An 18,827-nucleotide genomic window follows, 5' to 3' on the forward strand; every position below is an offset into this window, starting at 1 on the left:
ACGGCAGATATCAGCAGTCCGTTCAGATACTGGCACAGTTTGGGGGTCAAGTTGTCATAAGACGATTGCATCTCTCCACGGGGGCCAGAGCGCTGGGTCTGTGACAACTTTGTGAACCACCCTCAAATAACTCTGCCCCAATCCCCCTCCACCCCCCCCCCCCCCATGCCAGGGGGGGAGGTGGGTGATTAAGTAAAGGGGGGGGAGGGATGGTTGTGACCAGGGGGCACCTTCTTGGCACTTACCCTGGCAGCCCTGGTGAGGTCGTGAAGCTTTTTTCGGCACTGCTCTGCTGAGCGAGGGGTCTGCCCCACAGCACTGACGGCAGCAGCCACCTCATGCCAGGCCTGGCGTACCGCGCTGGCAGGTTGGCGATGCCCTCTCCACGGGCGGATGATGCCCCTCCTCTGCTCGACAGCATCGAGCAGCGTATCCACATCAGCCTCCACAAAATGAGGTGCAGCTCTCCTGGGCTCCGACATCATGGCCTACAGATTCTATGCTCGCCCGCGCCTTTTTACGGCGTCGGGCGGCGTCACGTGGGCGTGATCGTATCGTCGCCGCGTTCCGTCGTCATCGCGCACGTGATTGACGCGGCCGCGTTCCTAGCCCATTTCCCGGACGTGAATACGTCGGGAAATGGACCCTTCCCGACCGTCGTAAAACGCGCCCGTTTTTTACGCCAACTTCACGATTTTTCGCGGGTGCGGAGAATCACGCCCTAAAAGCCTCAAAATTTGAAAGCCATTTAAAGTCTAAGCATGGCGAGTTTGAGAACAAGTCTCTCGATTTTTTTCAAAGGATGCAGCAAGAACTTAAATCATCAGCTGAAGTCTTCAGCAGAAATGTAACATTGATGACAAAGCAAGTGAGAATGTGAGGACCAAGCAGGCTCACCTGTCGCATCAAAGGCAAGCAAAAATGATGTGTCGCGAAGTTCGGATCATGTGAGTCGCGAAGTTTGGGTGGCATAGGTCGCGAAGAGCAGCTGGTGTGGGTCGCGATGGTCGGCCGACGTGGATCATGAAGGTCGATCGGTTGGTAAAAATGAGTCTTGGGGGAAAAAAAGTTTGAAAAACACTGCTGTAAGGTGTATGTATCTTCCAATGTGCTAGGACAACAGCTGAACTTGCATCCTCCTGAAACATGATCTCATTCAAAACTCACTCGGGAAGCATCTCAATTCAAATTGGAGAATTTTGTGAACATACTGAGAAAATCCCTTTGACCATCCTTCTTCTGTACTACCTCGGACGAGTATCACAGTTGCCACTTGCATGTCCACAGAGATGAGCTGTGGTGGGAACACATTATGATTTAATGGCATCTTTTTAAACAAATAAATTTAGAGTGCCAAATTATTTTTTTTTTCCAATTAAGGGGCAATTTAGCATGGCCAATCCACCTAACCTGCACATCTTTGGGTTGTGGGGGTGAAACCCATGCAGATAGGGGGAGATGTGCAAATTCCACACAGACAGTGACCCGGGGCCGACATATAACCCGGGCCCTCAGTGCCGTAGACAGCAGTGCTAACCACTACGCCACCATGCTGCCCCCGATTTGATGGCATCTTTGCGTTAAATCAATTTATTCTTCAGCAACTTCTGGAGCCATCCGTTATAAGCACAACCTTCACTGGCCTGATTTTTATGTAGGCTTTGTTTTGATTTGTTTGACTCTCCCTTGCTCGCAATCAATGCGGCTCAAAATCTGGTCACTCACCTTTCGCACAGAACTAGCCCAGGGTTTCTACACTTGATGTACTGCCGCACTCACGGAAGGCTGCAGAAGGCTGTGGAGGCCAAATCAATGATTGTCTTTAAGACAGAGATAGATAGGCTTTTGATCAACAAGGAAGCAGGCGGGCTGCAGAGGGACAGGCTCCGAGCAATACTCAATATCCTAAATGGAGGGTGAATTGTGACGAGGATGCAGGGATCCTACAGAAAGATCTGGACAGGTTGGGCGAGTGGGCAAACTAATGGTAGGTGCAGTATAATTTGGATATGTGTGAGGTTATTCATTTGGAAGCAAAAACAGGAAGGCAGATTACTACCGGAATGGTTGTAAATTGGGAGAGGGGAGTGACACGTTACTCCCTCCTAAAAGGCAGCAATTTATCCTGGGAAATAATTCCATCAGCAACATTACTCTCATCCCAGCAAACATCCTTGGTCCATGAGCAGTGAATGATACCATCTATTGGGTCATGGCAACTATCACATTCATTACTAGAGTTAGCTCATCCAGAATCCAGGCAGGCACACTTCCAATGAGTGTTAACAGTCTCAAATCAGTAGCAGGCATCCCAGCCAGCATTTCTAACCCCTAGTCAAGGGAGTCTGAGACCAATTACAGCACATCCACTGTCATTCTGATTAACACCAACCAACTCCAGACAGATTGAAGTGACACTGGTATCTTCTTCATCTACGTAATTCAATATCTCAATGCAAGCTGCATTTATCCACAGAGTTCTGGTCTTGAAATATTATTGTCAATAGCGCAACTTGATAAATTTGGAAGGAATTAGCATCTTTTCAAAATGTAGTTAATGCTTAAAAAGGAAAAATGTGTAGAGCTAAGGAGAAACACTGGGGATAATTGAACCACATTCTTGAAGAACTGGGACAAGTGTGATGGAATAAGTTTCCTCCGTTTTTCAATTTCTCCGGTTAAGGGGCAATTTAGCGCTGCCAATCCACCGACTCCGCACATCTTTGGGTTGTGGGGGTGAGACTCATGCAGACAAAGGGAGAATGTGTAAACTCCACACGGGCAGTGACCTGGGGCCAGGATCGAACCCAGGTCCTCGGCGCCATGAGGCAGCAGTGCCAACCACAATGCCACCTTGCTGCCTTGATTGCCTCCTTTTGTGCTGCATGCTTCCGTGGATCTATAATTAACAGATGCAGCGGAGATGGTACAGGACCAGCAAATAGCAGAACCAGCTGCTTTTAGAGGAAAGAGGAGGGGAGAAGAACTCTCAGCAGAAGGGATTACCTATTTAGTCTTCTTGGAGCACTTAAACCTCTAGTTCAACCAGGAGCAGTACATGTGCAATTCACAAAGAAAATGGTCTCAGAGCTCTGCCACCTCTTAGAACAAAGTCTCTAGTCTCAAAGCAAGATGAGAACCATGATATATGTGGCTGTGAGGGTGACTATAGCCCTGAATTTCTTTCTGTTTAGACCCTTCCAGACTGGAAAATGCAACATACATAATGGGGTGGGACTTACCGCTACCCGCTGCCGGTAGCAGGGTTCCCAATGCGGCACAGAATCTTGAGTTGGGCAAAGAAATAACTATAATATTCATAAACATCTTGCAGTTAAGCTTTCACTTCCTCTTTTTCTCAGTAGAAAGTATCAGGAGCTCTCAATCATAGCTGGATGTTTTTAAATATTGAGCTAAGGTTCAAAGCAGGGTACACGGGATGTATTCATGCTTGAAGAGAAATGAAAATACACAATTCAGAAACTTGGCTGTCTGGAAGCTATTATCTTGTCAATTGCAGCCTGCTAAAAACTTTTTTGAAAGTGAATAGAAGCATTGTGGATAGCACAATTGCTTCACAGCTCCAGGGTCCCAGGTTCGATTCCGGCTTGGGTCACTGTCTGTGGGGAGTCTGCACATCCTCACCGTGTGTGTGTGGGTTTCCTCCAGGTGCTCCGGTTTCCTCCCACAGTCCAAAGATGTGCAGGTTAGGTGGATTGGCCATGATAAATTGCCCTTAGTGTCCAAAATTGCCCTTAGTGTTGGGTGGGGTACTGGGTTATGGTAATAGGGTGGAGGTGTTGACCTTGGGTAGGGTGCTCTTTTCAAGAGTCACTGCAGACTCGATGGGCTGAATGGCCTCCTTCTGCGCTGTAAATTATATGAAAACACATTCTGTGAATTCCCGATCAAACAATCTAAGGGGGCTGAAAGCCTTGTGATGTAGTTTTAGCATTCTATTAAATAACAGCAGCTGCTTTCTACACCTCTGTCTGAGGCAGTAGGTGAAAGGGACAGGTGAGTGAAAAAACAGTGAATTTTCACTGTCTCTGCCTGGACTGCTCTTCAGCCTCCAGGCAGGGGAGACTGAAATGTGATGGTTGGTGGTGGAGGGGAGGGGGAATGATCCAGAAATTCTCACGGTGGGGTGAGTTGTAATCCAGGTCCCCAGAGATGCTTGTCACCCAATTGGCATATACCTACCGAACTTTGTTAGCTAGGTTAATGATAGCTATGGTGGCACAGATGCCCCAGAGATGGCTCAATCCATTCATTTAATAAATTCCTCTTTAACAAACCCCACAACCATCAAAAGGTCTCTCCCCTTCTGGAAAAACTGAAGTAACACCAGTAGATCTGCCCAATCCCCAATCCTGGCTTTGACCATGTCTTCAGCTTCCTTTCCTGTTTACACAAACACCAATCCTTTTAAATGTGCCTTGTCTGTTCTCCCCACTTCTGCAGCCCTCCTATGTTATTTACAGCAATAGCTTCTTTATCCGTCTTCTGTTGTGTTTGGCCACATGGCTTTTTCTATCTTTACTGCCCTCCCGATGACACTGCTTCCAGGTCAAGATCATCAGGTCACATTGACCAGGATTTCTTATTATTCAAGAAAAATGCAATTGATCCTTTTACAATTGAAACAAACTCTTAAACATCCTTTTCGATCATTTTTAAAACAATTACAGATTGCATCGACATTTTGAAGAAAATGCACAATTCCCTTCTCACACTGCTCATCTCAAAGATCATCACATTTAGTGAGTGTGGCGTAATGTGTTGGGGTGCTGTGACTATTACTTGAATAGATGGCAGAATGCGCAAGCCGGGGAGTGTATCTGTGCAGTTTGCAGTAATGCTAAATGTGTGAAGTTATTGTGAAACTCGAAATGTGAAGTCCGAGTCATGTTTCATGATGATTGTTGGCAAGACACTGAAGAGAGTGTGATGAATGGAACAGTGTGAGATGCAGGCAGGAGGCTGTGACACATGAAGACATTTTAACTGACCTGGGCCCTTTTTGAGGTCTATGAAATTGATTTAGCACTGCATCCAGGTCCTTGGGACCTGACTGCTGGCATTAACTGTGGTGGCTACCAGCTCCTACCTGCATTCTTAATATCTGCCTGAAGGGCCACTTGGCCCCTTGAGAGAAGAGAGCTTCTTTTCTCCCACCACTTTCTACAGCAAAGCTCCCAATTCTGCTTTGGAAAACATGATGCGCCATTTCTCAAGCTTCTTTCTGACCTCCACTTCCCGTTTTATTACTGTGAACTCCTGCTGCAGTCAAAATACACGTCAGCTTCAGGAGATGCCATCTGCCTTTCAGTAGTGCAGGCTAGCTTTACTTAGAGCTAACTTCGCATGAACCTGGGCCTCTTCAGAAAGGTGCAGCCATCACATTGAGCACTGGTTTGCATGCCACTATCATTGTAATTAATTAAAATTTTAACTAGAAACTGAACTGGACGAGACATATAGGCATGATCTAACTAAAAACAATTGAGTGCGGAGTGCGTTGCCCCAGGAACAGCCCTGCTATGGAACGGCACTCTGTTTGCTTTAGGTACCCGGTGGGGAATGCCTACCCGAAGCCACATTCAACTCCTCAGTGCAGGAATTCTAAATGGTGTCCCGATCTCTCGACTCAGCCCCCTGACTACCTACTGCTCCAACTTACCTATAAGGGGGTCGTCGAGCACCCACCTCGCACCCCACCTCACAAGGGCACGGCACCCCTGAGTCCAATCCCGCCACGGGAAAATGCCAGCCTGGCACCTTGGCACTGTCAGCATGGCACCCTGACAGTGCAACCTGGGCACCCTGGAAGTGACTGGACACCCAGGCACTCGAGCGCAAATGACTGGCGGCTGATTAGCATACAAAGACCAGAGAAGACACTTAACAGGCAAACATCATCAAATCAAATTTCATTTGTTTGTTATGAATCTTTCTTTGAGAATAAAAATTGAGAAAGTGAGCTGATCAAATTCCTGGCATCCTCCTTCCAGATCCAAAGAAATAGTGTACGACAAGGCCAGCTGCTTTCTTCATTGGAGCAAATCTCCTCAAAGGGTTAGGGTTAGGTTTGGGGGGGGGGGGGGGGGGTGGAGAGGTGGGGGGGGGGGGGGTGGGGAGGGTGGGGGGGGGTGGGGGGGGGGGGTGGGGGGGATTTTGCTTGGGGGTGGGTGGGGGGTGGGCGGGGTGGGGGGGTGGGGGGGGGGGCACTGCATCCACATAAATTTACAGCCTTATGGTATGCAAATAACAAATCTGGCTTTCTGAATGTGAACAGAAAAGGGAAAGGGTGACCCTTGTGTATGAAAATGAGTGCACTGAAAAAAGCAACGTTAATTGAATATGAGTCGGACTATTTCAGGAAAAGATGGGAGGAACGTTTGTCATCAAATCAATGATTGATAAAATATACTCTCCTAGTAAGTAATAGTTATTTCTGTAGAGGCCAAACGAACCATGTTTGGAAGGCAATCTGGTATCATGGGAGGAAAAACTGAAGGTCAAATGAATAAATCATGGTAAATGGATAAAAAGAAAAATCCAAATAGATTTTGGATGTTAACAATATGAAGAAAGATGAAAATGTCAATATCAAGATTCTGGGGGAAGGCAAGACTTATAAATTAAGGCAGAGCAAGATCTTTGATCCAAGAGTGATATTGATGGGGGTTTATACAAGACAAATTAACTGTAGTTGGGATCGATATAAGAAGGGTGACACATTGAGCTAAAACCTTTCCTTCTTTCATCCTTAGACTATTTGAATCCATTTGAAAATAAATGTCTGGAAAAGCAAGATTTATATTTATTTAACACATTTCATGGACTCAGGACATCACAAAATTGCCGAAAGCCAATTGAAAACTCTTTAAATATAGCCACAATGTCGTACTGCCAGGAAACAGGACAGTCAATTCATGCACAGCAACAACAGCAAGATAAGAATGACCAGTTGATCAGTTTTAGTGATCTTGGTTGAAGGGAAAATGATGAGGGTAACACAACCGCTCTTCTTGAAATGAGTGTTAGGGGATCTTATTCATCCACCTGAAACGGCACACAGGTACTCAATCTAACTTTCGACTGATGGCACAGCACCCCCTGGATATTGTATAGACATGTAAACTTCGACCTTGTGACCTCTCTGGAGTGGGACTTGGATGTACAACCTTCTGACTCAGAAGCAGGAGTATGACACCTGAGGAGTGGCTGAGACCCAAGAGAGGATAAGCAAATAGAATAGGGAGGAAAGAAGGCATAAAAGCAGAAAATGCTCTACCACAGGCCAGGCATTATTAGTAAAGGAGTTAAAAAAGTTAGCCTGAATTTTCAGTATGCTGAGCACTTGATGCCCATCATCCAGCAGCCTTCCCACTCTGACAGTTCCGCCGCCATTCTACGCTCAAATGAGTATTGATTTGCAGCTGGCAGGTCTTCCGTCCTCACTTGGAAGGAATTCTCCTGCCTTGGAGAGCTGTCGGCCACTCAGAACGGCCATCAACTCCCCAGCCCAGCCCGGAACAGCGCTGCAGTGCCTGGAAGAGGTACTGCAGCCTGAGATAAAGGCCAGGGATTTTCTCTGGTATCAGCAAAAGGCTAATATTAGGTCGGAAAAGTGGCTTTAAGGCTGCGAACAGAAATGAAGGCTTCTTCCAGCATAAGGGCCAGGGTTTGATAAAAAAGCTTGAAGTCACAGTTTGCATGACGTAGAAACTCCGCCTCCCCACCCCCCCTCCCACTTTCGCACTGGATCAAGAGTGGGAACTTTTTCTGTTTCCCACTCCCATCAGGTACCTGCCAGACCAGAAAGTGTAGCTGGGCAGAAAACAGCCCTTAAGTTGCCAATGAAGAACCTTAATTGTGGCATGGGCGAGCTTCCTGTTCGAGGTTCTGTCTGCCCCATTGTAAAATCACATCCAGGTCAGGGCAGGTGGGATCCTGGAGGGAATTCTGTCCTTGATATTTTACAATCACCCTCCACTTACCTCAGAACCTGCAGGGAGGCGGAGCATGACATTTTTGTCCCGATATTAGAATCCTTCTGATGTGTTATTGTTCCTCCTTTTCAATGCGCCATCCTCTAATTTGTTCTCTAATTATTTTAAAATTTATTTACGGAATGTGGACGTCACTGGTTAGGCCAGCATTTATTGCCTCTACCTAATTGCCTTTGAGAAGGTGGTGGTGAGCCACCTTCTTGAATGACAGCAGTCCCTGTGGTGTTTGTGGACCTGCTAGCTCTATCTATCACTTGCTGCTTCTGCTGTTTGGCGTGTATGTAGTCCTGTATTGTAGCTTCACCAGGTTAACAGTTGTGTCATCTAAAGTAGAGGAAATGGCTGAACTTTCCAGTTTCCCAGCCCAGTGTTTCTTGGTGGTGTGCCGTTCGCTGAAGGCGGGATTCTATACTCCCACTGCTTGTCAATGGGATTTCCCGTTGAAGCTACCCCACACTGCCGGAAAAGCCGTAATTGGGGGTATCCTGCGGGCGAGAAAAGAGAATCATAAGAGCCCAAGTATTCCGGTCCTCAGTTTTACAAAAGCTTGGTGTTGTTCCAGGCATGTCCTTCTGCACTCCACATTGTTCGTGAGGAGAACCTTGTGCAGTCAACTTAGATTGCATGATTGTTTTTTCAATTAATCATTTTCCCATTTACAGTTCATTCCTATCACCAGTTTTCCTTCCATAATAAGTTTTCTTCCATAGCTTTGCACACAGGGGTTTAGAGTTATAATAATCTTTATTATTGTCACAAGTAGGCTTACATTAACATTGCAAAGAGGTTACTGTGAAAATCCCTCGGTCACCACACTCCGGTGTCTGTTCGGGTACACTGAGGGAGAATTCAGAATGTCCAATTCACTAACAAGTCACTGCCGGGACTTATGGGAGGAAACGGGACCACCCGAAGGAAGCCCATGCAGAGACGGGGAGGGGGTGCAGACTCCGCACAGACAGTGACCAAGTCGGGAATCGAACCTGAGTCCATGGCACTGTGAAGCAACAGTACTAACAACTGTGCTACCATGCTGCCCCAAGACGTTGCCGACTCTGCACAGACAGTGACCCAAGCTGGGAATCGAACCTGGGTTATGACTTTATATGATGTTACCAGGAGGCTGAATCAGTAGTGCTAGTTTTCCATTATCACCCACAGTCAAAAGGGCTCCCAAGGAGGCAAAGGCCAAGTGTTGTCCTCAGGTGGAGAAGGGTTAGACATTTAGGGACAATTGAACCAGGATGAGTCAGTTCAATTCGGTTGCCTTTTGGAAGTTATATATTCTGCCATTTATTTCTACATCCGCAAAGAATAGAATAAATCTAACTCAGCCAGTAATAATTTCATCAGCCTCCTGACAATATTCAGTGGACACAGACGGAGGCACCAAACAGCATATGCTGATCAATAACAGACTCACTGATGCTCAGTTTAAGAATCAGTCAGCTCTAAAGCTCACTGAAGCCTTGATCAAGCTGTGGAGGACTGAAAGTTGCTGTCCTTGACATAAATGTAGCCTTCGAGCGAGCAGAGCATCAAGGATCCTCAGTAAATTCGAGCTTAATGAGGGTGTTCAAAAGGGAAATTTTACAGCGGGCTACTTGACACCAAAGGAGACGGACGTAGCTGCCACTAGCCAATCTTCACAACTACTGATCAATTCTGCAGAAATTTCTCAAGGAGACTCTCTTGGTCAATCCATTCAAAATAGATTCATCAACACATTTCCTCGATTATAAAGTCAGGATTTTGATTGCTCACTGATGATTTTACAGTGCTCAGTTTAAATTATAAGTTCACTATTAAGGAAACAACCCCATGTTAATCTAGAGCAGGTTTTGGGCAATCACTGAATTTCTACAGCGCAGAAGGAGACCATTCGGCCCATCGAGTTTGCACCGATGCACCCTAACTCCTACTCCCTCGCTCTATTGCATAATCCCACCTGCCCTACACATCCTTGGACATTAAGAGACAATTTCAGCATGGCCAATACACCCAACCTGCACATCTATGGACTGTGGGAGGAACCAGAGCACCCGAAGGAAACCCATGCAGGCACGAGGAGAATGTGCAAAATCCACACAGGCACCCAAGGCCAGAATTGAACCCAACTCCCTGGCACTGTGAGGCAACAGTGTTAACCAGCACTGCAATATTTTACCTCAGCTGACAAACAAGTGATAATCATACCTCATAAATGCCGTACAATAACCATGTTAAGCAGGAGAAAGTTCAGCCATTTCCTCGACTTTAGGTGACACAATTGTCACCAAGTGTTTGGCAATGAACATCCTCAGGGTCAGCAATAATAAAACATTTAACAGGACTAGCTATATCATCACCATAGCCACAAGAAATGCCAAAACTGGGCCATTTGCGACCCATTTCACAAAGCACCACCACCATCTACTGAGCTCAGACCAGGAGTGTACCAGAATATTTAACCCTTCCCCACATGGATACAGCTGCATAACACTCAAGAAGCTTAACGTCATCCACAACGTTATAATTAGTCTCAGTGCCTCTGATCCTCGCCTTCCACATCTGGGGCTGGATTCTCCGTTTGGGAGACAAAGTCCCCATGCCGGTGTGAAAATGGTAGTGCTTTAGGCCAGGAAAACTGGCGCAAAACGACCACCTGCTGCGGGGATGGGGGGGGTGGGGAAGCTAGCAGGGAGGCAGCATAGAACTCTCAGCTCGAGCTGCTGATACGGCATTGCCCTGTCCGTGGCCACGCATGCGCACAGTGGCGGCCTGTAGCGGCCGCTCCTTGCTTCATGGCGGACGCAGCCCGCTGACTCAGACCGCGAAAATAGTACGACGCTTCGGCCGCTCGGGCACCCCGGGCCTCCCTCCCACAGTGCCCCCAGCCCCAAATGATTCCCCCCCCCCACCCGCAGATCGGTCCTCCCCCGACTGTGGTGACTCCGGACTGAGTCCGCAGCCACCACGCTGAGTTCACGACAGGTGAGATCACACGAGTTCCACGCCGTCGGGAACTCGGCCGGTCGGGGACGGTGCATTGCAGGGTTGGCCTGCTGCAGTGGCCTGGCCACTCCTAGAGTACGCCGCCTTTCAGGGGGCGGAGCATCGTGAAAGCAGCACCGCCTCCGATTTGGGCATCATCGGGGATTCTCTGCCTGCTCGCTGAACGCGATTTCAGCATCAGCGATTGGAAAATCCAGACCCTGATCTTTATCCAATAACCCTCGTTGGTAAGCCCTGTGGATGTTTGGTGGACGGCTGGGATTGGGGCCAGTTTGATACTTCTTGCAGTACCTCTGATCCTCGCCTCCCACACCTGGGGCAAAATTCTCCGTTTCAGAGACTAAGTGTTGACGCCGACACAAAATTCATGGACTTTCATGACAGCAAAACTGCGTCAAACCTAGATCGATTCAGCAACTGTGGAGGAACTAGCACCGGCGGCACGTGGAGCACAATTGATTCCAATGAATAATGCTGCCGAATTCAATGGGGCTGTGATTGATACTCAGGAGGCTGACAAGCTGCAGCCACATATATATATTACCATCCCCACGCACACTCCTTCCAGCCAACAAGATGCCACTGGTTGTGCTGGAGCACGCTCATAAAACTGATGGGTTGGCTGGGGCCAGAGGGCACCCAGAGGGGGTGGCCTAGGATTGACCTATACGACCCATGTTCACAGTAGGCTGTTAGCGGCGTGTGCAGCTGCATGGCTGCATTTCCGGCTGTGGTAATGTTGTTCCATGCCCGTCCACCCCGACCCCACAGCCCACCTCCTGACCAACCCCCGCTACTCCCCCCAGCCCTGGCAGAAATCTCCCGGCCAGCGGCACGACTGTCGGCGATGTTGGGCACTTTCTGTACCCCCTCTCTCTCTCCCTCTGCCGGTTTCACAATTTTTAAAAGCACAAGTGAACCAGGCCTTTGGGAACTCAGCTCATCGGAGGCGGAGAATCGGGGAGGCCCCTGAGAATGCCGGGTCGGGCCAGCTAATGACATGCAACTAGTGTTTACTGTTTGTGCCTTCCGGACTGCATTGATGCCACTGTCGAGGTGACGGAGAATAGCGATTTGCCGTCAAGTCGGCACCCGGAACCTATTCATCGCCCAATCGCGTTTCGAGATTTCGCCGTCAGCCAACGGCGAATCTCGCCGCTAATCTTTATCCAATAACCTTAGTTGGTAAGCCCTGTGGATATTGGGTGGAGGGCTGGGATTGGAGCCAGTTTGATATTTCTTGCATTTGCTTAGCATGCAAAGGCTGAGCATTGTAGTGAGAACCAAAGTAACTCAGATGCATAAGTAACCGTATTTCAGCCCAAACAATCAGCTATTGAAGCGAAGTCAAGGAAAGAGGAGACAATTGGAATTTTAAAAAAAGAGATGGTTTGAAAGGAACTGCATGACATTTTTCTAAGAGGACTGTAAAGAAGCGAAGATGGAGTAGGAGTGCTGTGGCTGATTTTATTTTCCAAGCTTATTAAATACATGAATGGGACCAGACAATTGGAATGTAACAAATGTTGTTCCAATTTTTGAAAAAGGTCAAAGCGTGATGCTGGTAACTATAAACCTGTCAGCTTGACATCACCGGTAGAAGAACCATCACAATCTAGTACAAAACAAGCAATTCAAGAGCACTTAATTAGAATAAAAATAATAATGCTAAGACATCTTGATTATTTGAGAGAGAGGTCATGCCAATCAAAATTAGAGAAATTCTTTGCGGATGTAGCAGGAGTGGTAATTGGTGTTAATGTGGTGTACATTTTAACATTTAGAAGGCAATGTCGAAGGGAAGAACTGTGGCTGAAGTCAAAGCTATTTAAATAAAATACTGAGTTCTAAATTGCATCTTAAAGTGAGGGAAACAGGCAACCAAAGGTTCATTTTAATAGCTTTAGTTTGGCATTGTGAGCAATGGAGGTCAGTACGAGTGCTACTGATGTCCACCTTATTAATAACCAAAATACTGAAAAATAAAATGCTAAAGCTTTTGGGCGAGCAGCAAGTTGTGTGAGAAAACACAACATTTTCAGATGATCGCGAAGAGTCTCATCAGTACAAGACTACAAGAGCAAGGAATGATTCCACCATGGAAGATTCAAATTTCACCATTTATTGAATTAAATTCAATAAAAATCTGGAATTAGAAGTCTAATGATGAACATGAATTCATTGTTGATTGTCATCAGAACCCATCTGATTCACTAATGTCCATTGTGGAAGAAAATTTGCCATCCTTACCTGGTCTAGTCTACATGTGACTCCAAATCCACAGCTCGTAAATGTCAAGCAAGCCACTCAGTTGAAGGGCAATTAGGGATGGGCAATAAATGCTGGTCCAGCCAGTGACGTTCATATCCGATGAATTATTATTTTTTTTAATTCAAAAAGACCTCCGAGGATTTTAAATTATTAAGCAATATAAATCTTCTGCTTTGCTTATTGCAACTGCATTGCGTTTACACATAAGGGTTAACAAATATATTTGATTGCACTGCATCTTTCACTGCATCTTTGCACTTTGGGATAAAAGACCAATATTAGATTCCTCATGGGAATTTTATTGTAATTGTGTTTCCTCTAAGAATAATAGTGAGAGCAAAACAATCGTAGAATAGGGGGCGCGATAATCCGAAATGGAGACAAAGTCCCGACGCCGGAGTGAAAACCGGAGTGTTTCACTCCGGCGTCAGAGCCCGCTCCCAACAACCTATTCTCCCGCTCCCCCGGGGGGCTAGGAGCGGCGTCGCGTATATTACGCGCGCTGTGCCTTGGAGCCGCATAAAAAGTGGCGCTGCATTAATGCCGCGCCCGGCGTCACGTAAATGAAGTCACACGCGCATGCGCGGTTGCCGTCCTCCCTGAGGCCGCCCCGCAAGAAGATGCCGGAAAGATCTTCCGAGGAGGTCCTCCTTTAGCAAGGTCAGCCTGCCGATCGTCGGGCCCCAATCATGGGCCAGACCCCATCGGAGGCCCCTCCACCCCACCCCGGTGAAGGAACCACCCCCTCCCACAGGCCACCACCTTTCAGGCCCCCAGCTTTCCCGCACAATTCCCGCCGGCACGACCAGGTGTGGACGGTGCCGGCGGGAAACTGTCGGGTCGGAGCGGCCGGTCGGCCCATCCCGGCCGGAGAATGGCGGGGGTACCGGAGAATCGCCTTTATGAGTGTCACAGGCGATTCTCCGGCTGGCGCGGTGCAGAACTCAACGGGGCCGTTCTCGCCGGTTGGGAGAATGGCGGGACAACGTTGGACCGGCGCCGTGCGATAGAATGGCGCAGCAGGCGATTCTCCCAACCGGCACGGCCTCAGAGAATCGCGCCCAGAGAATAGGAACGAGGGACACGATCCACTGGTGTGACCCGCTGGAACCGATGCGTGATGTGGCCGGAGATCCTAGGCGGCGCCTCCCCTGGGATTCCGAATGGCCATTACACCTCACGAGATCAAACTAGATCTCACAAGACGTTGCGACCTGAGTTCCACCCACAATGGGTGGGACCCAGTCTCACACAGCTAAGTGAATTTATGAACCTATTTAGCTGTGCTTGTGCCAGATCTATGGCTACCTGACATCTATTGGATTTACAGTGGAGATCTCACCGTTCAATGGTGGTCCCCATTTGGAATGGTCCTGGGAGGGGTCTCCCTGGAAACCAGAGGCCCTGGGTGTTTGATCTCCGGGAAGGGTGGCTCCTTGGTACTGCTGGTGCCACCTGGAACCTTGGCACTCTCAGAATGGCACCTTGGCAGTGCCACCTGGGTGCCAGTCTGGCACTGCCATGGTCCTCAGGTGGCACTGCCAGGCTGGCAGCGGCACTGCCAAGGTGCCAGGCTGGCAGTGCTGAGCTGCTAGGCTGGCATTTTTCCCACACTAGGATCGGGCCCAGGGCTGCCCTGTCCGCATGAGGTGCGGTGCAGGGAGGGCTTGATGACCCTCGTTTCGGTGAGTTGGGGCTTGGTGGTGTCCCGGGGTTGCGTCGGGCGGGAGGGGGGGGGGGGGGGGGGGACCAAGAGATCGGGCTCCATTTAAAAATGGGTTCCCATCTCTTTCCGCACTGTGGACCTAAGCTTGCTGGGCCCCTCAGTGTAGGAAATACATTGAGTGTGCCCTTGGGTATGGCGTTGCCCACCGGGGGAATAAAAACAAACAGAGTGCTGTTCGATAGCAGGGTTGTTCCTGACATTACAAGCGCCAGGAACAACCCCACTAATTCCACCCAGACTGGATTCTTTTTTTAGTTAGATCATGCCCGAGATTTTTGATACCGAGGTGGGTAGCACGAGTAGGGAAATATCCTGACTCCAGACCTGCCTCAGTGGAAAGTTCCCCACGTCGACCCTCCAACCAAGAAAGCACAGGAAACTAAGGAAATTCGACATGTCCACATTGACTCTTGCCAACTTTTACTGACACACCATAGAAAGCATCCTATCTGGCCGAATCACATCTTGGTATGGCAACTCCTCAGCCCAAGACCATAAGGAACTAGAGTTGTGAGCACAGCCCAGTCCATCACGTGAACCCGCCTTCCATCCATTGACTCTGTTCACATCTCCCACTGCCTTGGAAAGTGGACAGTCTAATCAAAGACCCCTCCCATGCTGGTTATTCTCTCTTCCAACCTCTTCCATCGGGCAGGAGATACAAAAATCTTAGAACATGCACCAACAGATTCAAAAACAGCTTCTTCCCTGCTGTTACCAGACTCCTGAGTGACCCTCTTATGGACTGAACTAATATCTCCACGCATTTTCCCTTCTCATTAGCACTATACACTGTATTCTTTACCCAATGTCTATATCTATGTATTTATATTGCGTATTTATCGTATATCCTCTGCTACTCATGTATGAAATGATCTGCCTGGTCTGTACGCAGAACAATACTTTTCACTGTACCTTGGTACACACGACAATAAATCTATATCAAATCAAATCCATCAGGACCAATTTTCACTCTGGGCACAGGGACGGGGACAATTGTGAGATAGAATCAGCCCCATTGCCAATGGAAGCTGATCAGAAATGGCAACAGGGGCTTCCAAGTCTGGAGGCAGGTCCATCTCAATTCTCTGGGGACTTTACCCCTGTTGTTTCACTGCATTTTAGAACCTCTAGTCCTCATGCCTCACACCCAGCATTCTGGCACCCACTCCCAATATCATCTCCATGCCAACTTAATTCCAACCCATGTTTCCCACCCGCCCATGGCCCCATTATACCCTGCTGTGCCAACTTAATATCAAATCATGCCAGTCCAGACATCCCTCTTGTCCTTTACACCCATGGGCATATCTCAGGAGGCATGTTGTGATGAAATAAAATAGATATTTAACTATTTATTGCAGCCTTCACTATAATTTAAAAAAATCACAGTCCTGAAAACTCATTCATGAAGATTTGGATGAAAACAGGAGAATGGCCCGTACGGGGATCGAACCCGTGACCTTGGCGTTATTAGCACCACGCTCTAACCAACTGAGCTAACCGGCCACTTGAAAACTCATTCATAACCTTTAAATCCTTAAGTGCATCATCCTTTATAAAAACAAATTTATATTCATAACCCCATATCAAAGACAGCTAGTTCTGAAATAGCCTTTTTAAACTGTCAATCAGCCTGTGAACTTAAGACTCTCCTCCCATACCCCACCATGGGTTGAGATCATTAATGCTTTTGGAAAGCTGCCAAGCATTCATAATGACATAATGATAGCCCCTGGGGAAATGTTACCGAACAGTTATTGCAACTCCTGGAACAGCTTTTTTTCAACTTTCAATTACACAAACAGTCTGATTTAACAAAAATGATAGGACTGTGGATTTAGACAACTTTGTATCCTGACAGTTTTGCGGACATTACCTACTTTCAATAACAATTATGTCTACTCTAAAAATTTGTGACTCCCACAAAGTGGAATAAAGTCCTTCCTAGTGTCAAAATTGGATTTGTTTGTGCACTGCATTGAGTTGAAATGGGTTCAAATTTCTCTTTCCCTGTAAGACATTCTCTGCCTCCTTTCTGGTGAAAACGGAATCCATTAAAATAGAAGTTGGGACTCTGGAACTGGGCCCATTATGCAGCCTTTCTTGATGCTACTGGTGGCAGGAAAGGCATCTGATGAGACATTGTTCTGCATCACACTAGTTACCGTAATAATCTTGCCAACCATCTTTAAATGTCGCTGTGAAAATCGAAGGCTAGAAGTGCATTGTTGATTGGAAATATTGGGTCGTGGAATTTGTCTTTTTCAGACTTATTGGAATGGCAAAGCATTCCGAGGATTGGGCAAAGTGTTCAAGAAGTAGTTGGATGTCTTCCAGAGTGTGTGCTATGATCATTGGTAAATTAGAGTTCACTTGATGAGTGTTCGGTATTCTTTATACAAGCTTTGAGGCTTTGCAGATTGCAGAGGTTGTCATCGGTCCTGCACTGAATATGCAATCCTATTTTGAGATCTTTGAGTGCACGCAAAAACAAGGCTGGAAACGATGAGGCAAACAGAACTCGGCCCATTGTGCAGCCTTTCTTGGTTCTGCTGGTGACAGGAAAGGCATCTGATGAGACATTGTTGTTCATCGCACTAGTTACCCTAACAATCTGTACCAAACATTAAAATCACCCACGTTGCTGGCATATCCTGCTGAGATTATCACAGATTACTTCTTTGGCCTCGGTTGTGTGCGGCACTGCCAGTTCACCAGCATTGAGGAATGTTGTATGCTATTTTCTGGCAAAATTTATTCAAAGTACCATGGGTCAATCATTGATGCCTTTGGGAAGTGAGTTGAGCTTACTTGGCAGAGCAAAACCAATACCTGACTGTTGAGGCCAGTCCTTGGATTTACCAATCCATTAGGTTGTGTAGTTTGAGCCTACTTTCTAAAGATGAAACTCAGGTCTTGAGGTTTCTGACATTCCATGAGCCAAGTGTAATGCGATAGTTATCATCATTTGAGTTTGAGTTTTATTTTATAAGTCGACCACAGTGATGTGGTGACCAACCAGGAATGGTTACCATAGCAGCGCACGGAGGGAAGACCTTGTTTAGGGTTCCCTTTCTCCCCGTTCCCCGGATTGGAGAAAGCAGGGCTATATGTGTATATATATATAGGACTATACATTCGTGATGAAGAGTGAGGTCAGCAGCACAGGTTCAGTTCCCGTACCGGCTGAGGTTATTCACAAAGGCCCCGCCTTCTCTACCTTGCCCCTCGCCTAAGGTGTGGTGATCCTCAGGTTAAATCACCACCAGTCAGCTCTACCCCTCAAAGGGGAAAGCAGCCGATGATCATCTGGGACTATGACGACTTGCTGGTTACCTCTACCTCAGTTATGTATTTTCTGTCACATTAGGAGGACATGAGCTCCACATCTGTCCCGACCTAGAGAGAGTCTAGGTAACTCCCATTGCCTTTAGTGGTCTGATGCGGTGGTTGATGTTTGCCAAACAAACTGTACATTGAAGTGCTTGAGGTTTATGCAGAGATGCTCAAGCATTAATATGCAGATTGTACAGAAAACATCAAGGAGATAAATGACCAGTTAATCTGATTTAGTGGTGGTGGTTGAGGAATCAATGTCACGCATTTACTTTATTAATGATAAAGAGGTAGGCTATGAAAGTCTGAATAGTGGCAAATAAATCAACCATGTGTAGCCTGTAGCATCTTTTTCCTTTCTGATCCCATCTTCATACAGGAAATCTACTCAGTTAAGCGATGAGCCCAGCAACATCCAATAATTCCTTTTACTTTTCTCTTTCTACATTTTTGTCTCACCCATGAAGCGTGTATTAATC

At 47.2% G+C, this 18,827-nt stretch overlaps 1 non-coding gene across 1 annotated transcript; it reads right to left on the bottom strand.

The window, feature by feature from the left end:
• Positions 1–16,444: 16,444 nt before the first annotated feature.
• trnai-aau lies at positions 16,445–16,518 on the bottom strand. Its single transcript has one exon. It is a non-coding gene; the product is annotated as a tRNA-Ile (tRNA).
• Between the last annotated feature and the right edge of the window lie 2,309 nt (positions 16,519–18,827).

This window comes from Scyliorhinus canicula, chromosome 14 (assembly GCF_902713615.1).
Source record: "Scyliorhinus canicula chromosome 14, sScyCan1.1, whole genome shotgun sequence".
In the NCBI taxonomy this organism is placed as follows: domain Eukaryota; kingdom Metazoa; phylum Chordata; class Chondrichthyes; order Carcharhiniformes; family Scyliorhinidae; genus Scyliorhinus; species Scyliorhinus canicula.